Source organism: Cornus florida, unplaced genomic scaffold, assembly GCF_030987335.1.
Source record: "Cornus florida cultivar Cherokee Brave unplaced genomic scaffold, ASM3098733v1 CherokeeBrave_3.0.0_Hap2_Chr04, whole genome shotgun sequence".
Lineage (NCBI taxonomy): Eukaryota > Viridiplantae > Streptophyta > Magnoliopsida > Cornales > Cornaceae > Cornus > Cornus florida.
The window spans coordinates 85,531,072-85,540,819 of NW_026775574.1; positions in this window are offsets into that span (position 1 = coordinate 85,531,072).

Consider the following 9,748-nt stretch of genomic DNA (forward strand, 5'->3'; position numbering starts at 1 on the left):
GCTAGACTCTAGGAGTTTAATTAATGCTAAAACAAATTAATTATGCATGCTTAATCAAAATAAAACAGAGGGTTGCAGAGTTATACATACTTGTTCGTGTTTTCTTTAGTTTTGTGATCTTTATGCATGAACTGTTGTTTAAATTGAATCTTTGCATGTTAAAACACTTAAAATAATTTAGTATGGACGTATGGGATGTAGGTTGAAGCTTAGAGGCCTTAGCAATGGAGTTTTAGGGTTTACAGAGGCTGAACGGACGAAGAAGACGACATCAGCACCAACTTAGCCTACTCAGTTAGAGACTGAGCCGACTAAGTTGGCAACTTAGCCGCTCAGTTGGAAACTGAGTTGGCTAAGTTAGCAACTTAGCCGACAAAGTTAGGAGCTTAGCCTGCTTAGTTGGCAATTTAGCCGACTAAGTTTGTAATACCCCTAATTTTCAAAAGGATAGTCTCGGTAATTTGTTTAATTGTTTTCTGTTCATTAATTATTTTTGGTTCATTAATTGTTTTGAATTATGTTTTAATTGACTTTTTAATGATTTGATTTACTTGACTTATTTGTGTTATTTGACTTAATTAGTTAGTTTATTTGTTTTCTTTGGTTTAATTAATTATTTGAATTATTTACATTAATTGTGATTATTTAAGTTAATTGTTTTAATTATTTATTTGGCTTTAATTCTCTGTAAATTGTATGTTATTTTCTGTTTTACGGTTAACTTGGAATTTTTATTGTTTCTTTAATTGAATTAGTAGTTAACTTCGAATTTTTATTGTTGAATTAGTAATTACATGTTTTAATTTGTGACTAGGTATAAAAGTGTGGTTAGGGTTTTAGTTCTGTTTAGGTTTAATTTAATGCGCCGACAGGGTTTATAAACTAGGTTGTGTTTATGGGCCGCGTTTCAGACTTTAGATATAATTGGACTTAGGGTTTTGGTTGCCTATAAATATATAAGATAAGTCTGCTTAGGGACAAAATAATACAACCAAAACACGTCTGTGGAATTAGAAACGAGGAACAGAGGAAGTTGCAGTGGGAATCGCCGGAGATTGTAGAAGACAACGTAGAGATTTTAACAAAAATCTCAAAAGGCAAGTTCTAACCTTACTCTCTCCCTTATACTCGTGTTCTTTGCATACTCAATGGTTCCAGGATGAATTACATGTTTAAAAATAAAAAACGCTATCTGTTTCATGTTCAGAGTTTCACGGAAACTGAATTTGCTTTAAAATTGTAAACTGTTTAAACTTTGAACTTTCTTGTTTAATTCTTGGTTTAATCCATATTAGTAGCATAATAAGGACTGAATTAAGGGCTGGAATCTTCTAGGATTAAGTGAAACTCTCTGAAAACCTCTACTGTGAAGTGTTGGAGGCGTAAACGGCGAACGGAGAGGAGAACACGAAGAATAGGAGGGAGAGAGCCGGCTCCTATTGGATTGGAGCCGGCTCCCCTTGGACTGGAGGCGGCTCCAATGGTCTAGGAGCCGGCTCCAGGGCCATTGGAGGCGGCTCCAATATTCTGGAGCCGGCTCCAGGTTGTTTATTCGTGAGTTTTTGATTCTGTTGGTTGTTTTTCCAATTTTTCAGTGATTAGGCTTCCTAGTGATTGTTTTAATGTGTTTTATTGGAGAATGAATACTGTAATGGGTGGTTTAGGAGTGGTCTAGGGTAAACATAAATATGCAAAGACCAGATTAACATAGAATTGGACACAAAGCGTTGATCATTAGGATTACATGGAGTTAATTACGAATGTCTTGTAGACTGTGTGGATTTGGAGTTTCTAATTTCTTAATTATATTAGAAATTTTCTGTGAGAGCTTGTCCACTCGAATTATATGTTCATGGAAATAGAAATTATGCTAAAAATTTATATTTCACTGAAAATTAGTTGATGATTAAATTTAACGGTTAGTGCGTCAAGTTGTTGGACAGGAAACTATAAGTATAATAGATTACTTATATTTATTTTGCATGCTATAGATTTGAGTGGGAAAATATCAATTTAGGCTCTGTTAATTCTATGGAAATTGGGAATAGGTCATAATTACAAATAAAGCCTGTATGATCAAATTGTGGATTCTGAATTGGCTTACTTAAGCATGTTGGTTAATCTGTTCTAACATGTTTAGTTTGGAACTGTTGGTATTGACATTTATATGGTCATTACTTTATCAACTGTGAATGTAAATAAGCATGTTGATTAGCTATTTCAATATGCATAGTAAGGAGTAGTTGACATTGATATTTATATTTTCAATGTGAATCAATTATGGGTATTTTTAAGAATGGTTGCTAATGCATTCTATTATGTTTAGTATGGAATTGTTGATATTGTTGTTATAATTATCGATGCTTTATCAACTATTGGACGGATTGGATTGTATGTACCGGTATGGGACGGTGACATACTAGGTTTGGATTAGCTCAAATTGCTAAGTCCTCCCTATTTTGGAGTAAGGGCACGGGTTATAAAATACAATCCTCCTTATATATAAGTCGGTACGGTTGAATACGCCGAGTGACTTACTGGATTTCTTGTGGATGGATAGAAACGGAGTTTAGATATATTTTTATGTTACCGTGTCATGAGCTTGAGTCTCAGTGTCGACGGTTAGGGTGCGTATATGCAGTTGGATGTGTAGCTGACTGTGAAGGTTGAGGTATACCCTGTTTAGGTTTAGGTACTCATACCCACTCAGGTGCATATTGTGTGATGCCTTCTATCCAGGTTGAGACCCCCTTCATGGCCTAGCGAGAGTCCAGTAGTGTGGATATATTTATGTACGGATTATTAGTTATTGTTGAACTATTTAGTATGTACATGCGTATCGAGTCTCTGCTTGGATTGTAGTAGGATATAACTTGTTCGTGGGCCTGACCCACTCCTATTTTTCAGGTGTACGTCAGTTCCAGGCTTGAGCTTGTTCGTGCTGTGCAGAGACGATCTTCCATTCTACCGACGATGTAGGATTTCTTTCCAGATCTTGGATTTGGGTTTTATCTGTCCTTTTACTTTCATTTAGTGTGAGATTTTTATTAGGGGTCCACTAGAGATGGATTCCCGAGTTGTTCAAATTATGGATATTTGGTTTATCAACTTTAAGTATTTAATTATTTAAGGATTATCTTTTAGTTTCTTTCCAGCTTTAAACTTTCATTTCTTAATTCATTTTGTATTCCATGTTCGCTATAACATATTAATTGTTTGATATTCCCTCGGGTTTGGGCCTGGGCCTGATCAACCCGTGTCTCGGATCCGAGGGGTATCACAAAGTTCGGCCGCGACCTGGAACTTAGTTTTAATTGCCCAGAATTGTTTTGGAACCTATTTTAAGTAATCTAAATGGGTTAAATGGACTTTGGGTGGTTCTAAAATGCATAATACACTTCTTATGCTTAAGAAATTTGACAATACGGATATGTAAATAAATTTTTATAAATTATTTAAAGGATAAATCAGTATAAAAGTATACAACTTAGCATACTGATAATGGATGGAAAGAACCAAATTGCTTAGCTTAATTTTGGGCAACATAATGGATTATAATAAGATTATAAATCTTATATTGGATGCATGATAGATCATTTTATGTTTAAGGTTTGAACTATGCATACTTTGGATGTTAATTGTTGGAATATCAAATCATCTAGTGCAATTACATGAATTAATGCTGGGATTTATATTGCTGAAATTTTAAATACTTTTCGGCAATGATATGGATAATGGTTTGGATTGTAATTTACTAGCTTATTATTATATTTTGTAATTTACATAGATATGGAGGATTGTATGCACCGGTATGGGACGGTGACATACTAGGGACGGTTTATCTCAAAACACTTAAACCTACCTGAATAGATCAAAGGATGGATTGAAAAATATTGAATCCAAATTGTAATTGAGTCAGATCAACTGCGACTAAGTTGAATGGCTTCCTGGATTAATGGATGGTAGTTAAGTCATATCAACTGAATAAGTTGAGTGACTAACTAGTTTGTATATTGTATGTCATCTCAATAAGTATTTGAATGACAAACCCTGGTTTTGGACGGACTTTATATATATGTTTATGGTACCATGAGATGAACTTGAGTCTCATACTCGTTGGTTAGGGTGCGTATATGCAGTGGATGCGTAGCTAGTTAAAGTAGGTTGAGGTATACCCTGTTAAGTCTAGGTACTCATGCCCACCTTTGGGTGTGTTTTTGCATGTTGCCTTTTATTCAGGTTGTGACCCCTACTGTAGTCCAGTGAATGTCCCTTAGTGTGGATATATATATGTATGGACTAGATAGATATTGTTGAGCTATCTAGGATGTATCTGCGTATCGGATTACTGTTTGGATCGTAGTAGAATATGACTTGCACGTAGGCCTGACCCACTCTTTATTTTTCGGGTGTCCGTCAGTTCCAGAGTTAGAGCTTGGACATGCAAAGCAGATACAGATATTCATTCCTCCGACTACGTAGGAATCTGTTCTATGTTTAGCTTTAGATTCTATTTCAGATATTTTAGTTTCTATTGGGTTTTAATAAGGGGTCCACTATATGGATTCCCGAGTTGTAAACTTATGGAGTTTTGGATTAAAGGATTTAAATTATTATGTTTTGAGGATTTTTATTCTAGTTTATTTCAGCTTATTATTTTTATTTCTTTAATTCAATTTGTATTCCGTGTTCGTTAAAATATTAATTGTTTGATATTCCTTCGGATTTGGACTTGGGTCTGATCAACCTGTGTCTCAGATCCGAGGGGTATCACATCTACCTTTACCCCTTCCTCTAGCATTAGAGAAATGAGTAACAGTAGAAGCCTTCAAAACTTGTTCTTCAGTAGTTGAAATCTGTTCATCTTTTGTTCGTGGACCAATAAAGAGCTGGAGTTCATCAAGAGGAAATGTGTAATACCCCTTAAATAAGTATTATATATATATGGACGCATATTATTATTTGGGCATTATCCTTAATTAATATTTAGATAAGTGATTGTATTTAAAAGGAGATAGCAGAATTATCATTTAGTTTATATTGAAATTTAAAAGAGTTCTTATTGAACTCAACCACTGGATAAATATATGTATATATCTAGACTTAGTTGTATTTAATTTTTTTACCTATGTTGCTATCCCGAGGATTTTTACACGTTCATTGCTGTGAAGCAAAGAAAAGCTCAAGTTGTGATTGTGATTGCAGGCAAGTTAATTCTTGCTTGTAACTCTGTATTTTCTTTATATCTTAATTGTTAGATTATTATCTATGATTTAACTGTAGAACTCATAATAATTATTTTTAATTAGAGATATAGAGATTATACATGGAGTTACTAATTGATTAGAATTTTAACTTATATTTATTCCATTATTTCTTTTTATTGTCAAAATTGATTATTTAATTATGATTGGAGACTTAGTTAATTGGAGTTTCGGATATGTTATGTTTAGCTTAGATTTATAAGGATTGATTTTGGGTTATTGGTATTTTGTCTTTTAGTGTTAGTTTTAGTAAAGGAAAGATAAAAGAATAAGGAAAAGAAGGGAGTAAAGATTTGTGGAAGGTGGAGAAGAATTGGAATGAAATAAGGGTAATGATGATGTGGCAGGACCCATTAGAAGATTATTTGACTAAAATTCTTTGGCTTTGGCTGTGTGCATCACAAGGAGGTGATTAGTTACATTTTGTCTTTTGTGTTTGAGTGGGATTCATGGATTTGGTTTTAATTGTATACGGAGTATTATATATATCTAATGTATGTTTTGTCCGATGGATGAGTATTCAGAGGAAAATAGAGAAGTATAGAGAGGGAGGAAAGATGCAGAAAATGCTTTATTTAATTTATTTCAGTAGTGTAGAAAAGGCTAAAGAAAAACTTTATTTAATCTATGTTAGAAATGTAGAAAAGGCGAAGGAAAGACATGTGACTTACTGGTGAGATGATTGCATGTGATGATGAGTACATGATTAATTGGGTACGGAGGAAAATAAGGTTTGGCAGAGTAGGTTGATGGGCAATTGGCAGTTATAGTTCATCGATGTCCTTGGTATTGAGGAAGATTAGTACAGTTAATGGAAAAACAAATTTAATGTTATTAAGAGAGAGTATTATGGTATAAGCAGTCAGTATACAAATTGGGTCTATATTACATAATTTATTATTTATGTAATTAATTATTTTAGATACTTGAAGAACTCATTGATTTATGAGTTAGGATTATTTTAAAGGTTAAAGAGCATTAATTAAATTAAGCAATGCTGTGGTTTTTAACTGAGATAATTGAATTTAATGTAGCTATAGTCTGGGACTGACCCATTAATGATTTTGCTAAGTTTGGTCAGGGACTGTCTACGGGAGTGAATTACCCTTTTATTATGGTTATTGAGCTAAATGTGCCCTTAGTATATGAACGTGGTCAGGGACCATCTGGTGAGTAGACTTACAACCTAGCCACATGTGTGTATTTGGTAGTCTGGGACTATACAATTCACACCATTTATTTGAAGTGGAGCCTGGGGTTCATGTGAGGTAATGACAATAGAATCCAACTGGTTGAGGGGAGCCCAGGTCTCATATGAGGTAAGTGAAATTTTAGTAATTTATTTTTAGATGGGGTACAAGTTCTCAATTTGAGTTAATGTTATTGATGGACATCATAGTTGGCACAATTGTAGTTGAGTCATTTTAATTATTAGTTAGTTTGATGATTTGTATATATTTCATGGTTACTTATATGTGTGTGTGTGTGTGTGTGTGTGTGTGTGTGTGTGTGTGTATACGGATTATAAGTACGGATTGACTTGCTAAACGATGGTACTGTTTAGCAATTTATTACTGAGCTTGTGAGCTCACCCCTTTATCACTTTCAGGTGCACATGGATTTAGCTTGCAAATGAGACTTAAGGGGAGATGGAGATTTTTTGAATTTTTTATATATTTATTTTATTATTATTTCTTAGCAAAACATATTGTAATAAGGTTCACCAAAGTGGTGGAAATTCTATTTCATTATATTTGAATGAAGTTTATTATTATTGATTTAAGCATTGATAATTGGGGACGATATATGTGAGTCACGTACCAGATTTTAGTACAGGAAAAGGTTTCTTGTGTTAGAAATTTTGGGGCTTGACAATTTGGTATCAGAGTCTAGGTTTAAGAATACCAAGGTGAAGGGAATGTTGTAAGGATATAATTTAAGATATGAAATGTTTTGTGGAATACGTAAATTATCTGCTTTCGTAGCATGCTCTATCTTAGGTTTGATTAATCATTAAGACTTATTATTATATCATTCTTTATTAAATAGGATGTCGGGAGTTGGTAGAGGCTGAGGACGACCTGCTAGAGGCAAAGGTTAGGGAGGCGCAGGTTAGGGCGGTGCAGGCTGCAGCATGGCTCAGATGGACGAGGCACTTTAAATGCTGAATCCTAATGTGGAACAAGTTCCCATAACTACATACATAAGAGACATACGCAAATTAGGAGCTATTGAGTTCGTTAGAGCTTCCAATCCGCTTGATGCCAAAAAATGGATTGATGATATGGAAAAGTATTTTGAGATGATGGACTGCACTTAAGTGCAGAAAAAGATAATAGCTGCATTTTTTTTGTCGGGTGAGGCATGCCAGTGGTGGCAGACCATGACTAGGATACTGTAGACATAGCCGCTATGACTTGGGATGAATTTAATACATGATTTTATGAAAAACATTTTTCGAGTTTCCGTGAGAGAAAAGAAGGCGGTTGAATTAATGGAATTAGAACAGAGTAACACAATAACGGTTAGTGACTATAAGACAAAGTTTACGGAACTCTCTCAATTTGCTCCTCACATAGTGGCTAATGAGGAACACAGGATCTGAAAGTTTGAGTTGGGTCTAATCTCCCATGTCAAAAGACTGGTAGTCGGGCATATATGTGACACCTATGCAAAAGTTGTGGAATGTGCCATGGCAATTGAAGAAAATAATAACAATATTTTTCAAAAAAAAAAAAAGAGCAACAGTAAAAAAAAAAAAAGGGTACTTTCCAAGAAGCTCAAGGAAGTAAGAGTGATCAGTTCCAACGTGGTCAATGGGGTACAAGAGACAAAAAAATGAGCAGAAATGGAAGCGACAAAGAATTGAAGGTTCTGGTCAAATCAAATCAGTAGGGCCGACAAAAACCGGATAGGAACCATATAAATTCTAGGGGAAATGTTATAATTGTTTGGAGAGCGGACATATGGCAAGGTTTTGTCCAAAGCCACATAAGAGTTCTGAGACAGGTGAAACGGAACCGCAGAAGTAGGAGGAATATATTATGAATGAAGAAGTGGGAATTTATTAGTATAATTATTATTATTATTTCTTTCTAGCTATTGGCATAGGAATAAAATAGAGGTTTAGGGTTACTTATTAATGGTTATCAAGCATTGTTTTTCTTTGAACATTTGGTTTGTTCTTTGCAATTTAACCTGAATAAATTTTAGATTTATAGATCTTGTACATTCATTGGTAATTTTGGATGGTTGTCATTATTTTATGAGTGAAAAGTTAGGTGGCTTTTATTTTATTATATCTGATTGCATTTTAGAATCAGGATGACTGGAAAGAAAATTAATGAGACAAACAGAAGTAAAAGGATAATTTACCGGCTTGTATGCGAGGGAGAACTCAAAAAGTAGGAATGGATATCAAAAAAATTGTTCCAAAAGGCGTTATCCCAAAGTACAAACCGAGAAAGGTTTCTTCTGTACGAGATTGGCCTTCATTTTGTGGACCCAATGCAAACCTAGTTCGTCTTAACGAAATGAAAGGTGAAGTGGATGATCTTGAAGAGGATTATAAGGAGATGCTTCAAAACTCTAAATGAAGGTATGTAAAGTTCGAGGATGAAATTTCTTTTATGGAGGGTAGAATGTAATACCCCCTAAATAAGTAATATATATATATGGACGCATGTTATTATTTAGACATTATCCTTAATTAATATTTAGATAAATGATTGTATTTAAAAAGAGATAACAGAGTTATCATTTAGTTTATTTTGAAATTTAAAAGAGTTTTTGGTGAACTCAACCACTAGATATATATATGTATATATCTAGACTTAGCTATATTTAGTTTTTTTACTTACGTTGCTATCCTGGGGATTTTTACACGTTCATTGCTGTGAAGCAAAGAAAAGCTCAAGTTATGATTGCGATTGCACGCAAGTTAATTCTTACTTGTAACTCTATATATATTTATATCTTAATTGTTAGATTATTATCTATGATTTAACTGTAAAACTCATGATAATTATTTTTTATTAGAAAATAAGGAGATTATACATGGAGTTACTGATTGATTAGAATTTCAATTTATATTTATTTCATTATTTCTTTTTGTTGTTAAAATTAATTGTTTAATTATGATTGGAGACTTAGTTAATTGGAGTTTCAGATATGTTGTGTTTAGCTTAGATTTATAAGGATTGATTTTGGGTTATTGGTATTTTGTCTTTTAGTGTTAGTTTTAGTAAAGGAAAGATAAAAGAATAAGGAAAAGAAGGGAGTAAAGATTTGTGGAAGGTGGAGAAGAATTGGAATGAAATAAGGGTAATGATGATGTGGCAGGACCCATTAGAAGATTATTTGACTAAAATTCTTTGGCTTTGGCTGTGTGCATCACAAGGAGGTGATTAGTTACATTTTGTCTTTTGTGTTTGAGTGGGATTCATGGATTTGGTTTTAATTGTATACGGAGTATTATATATATA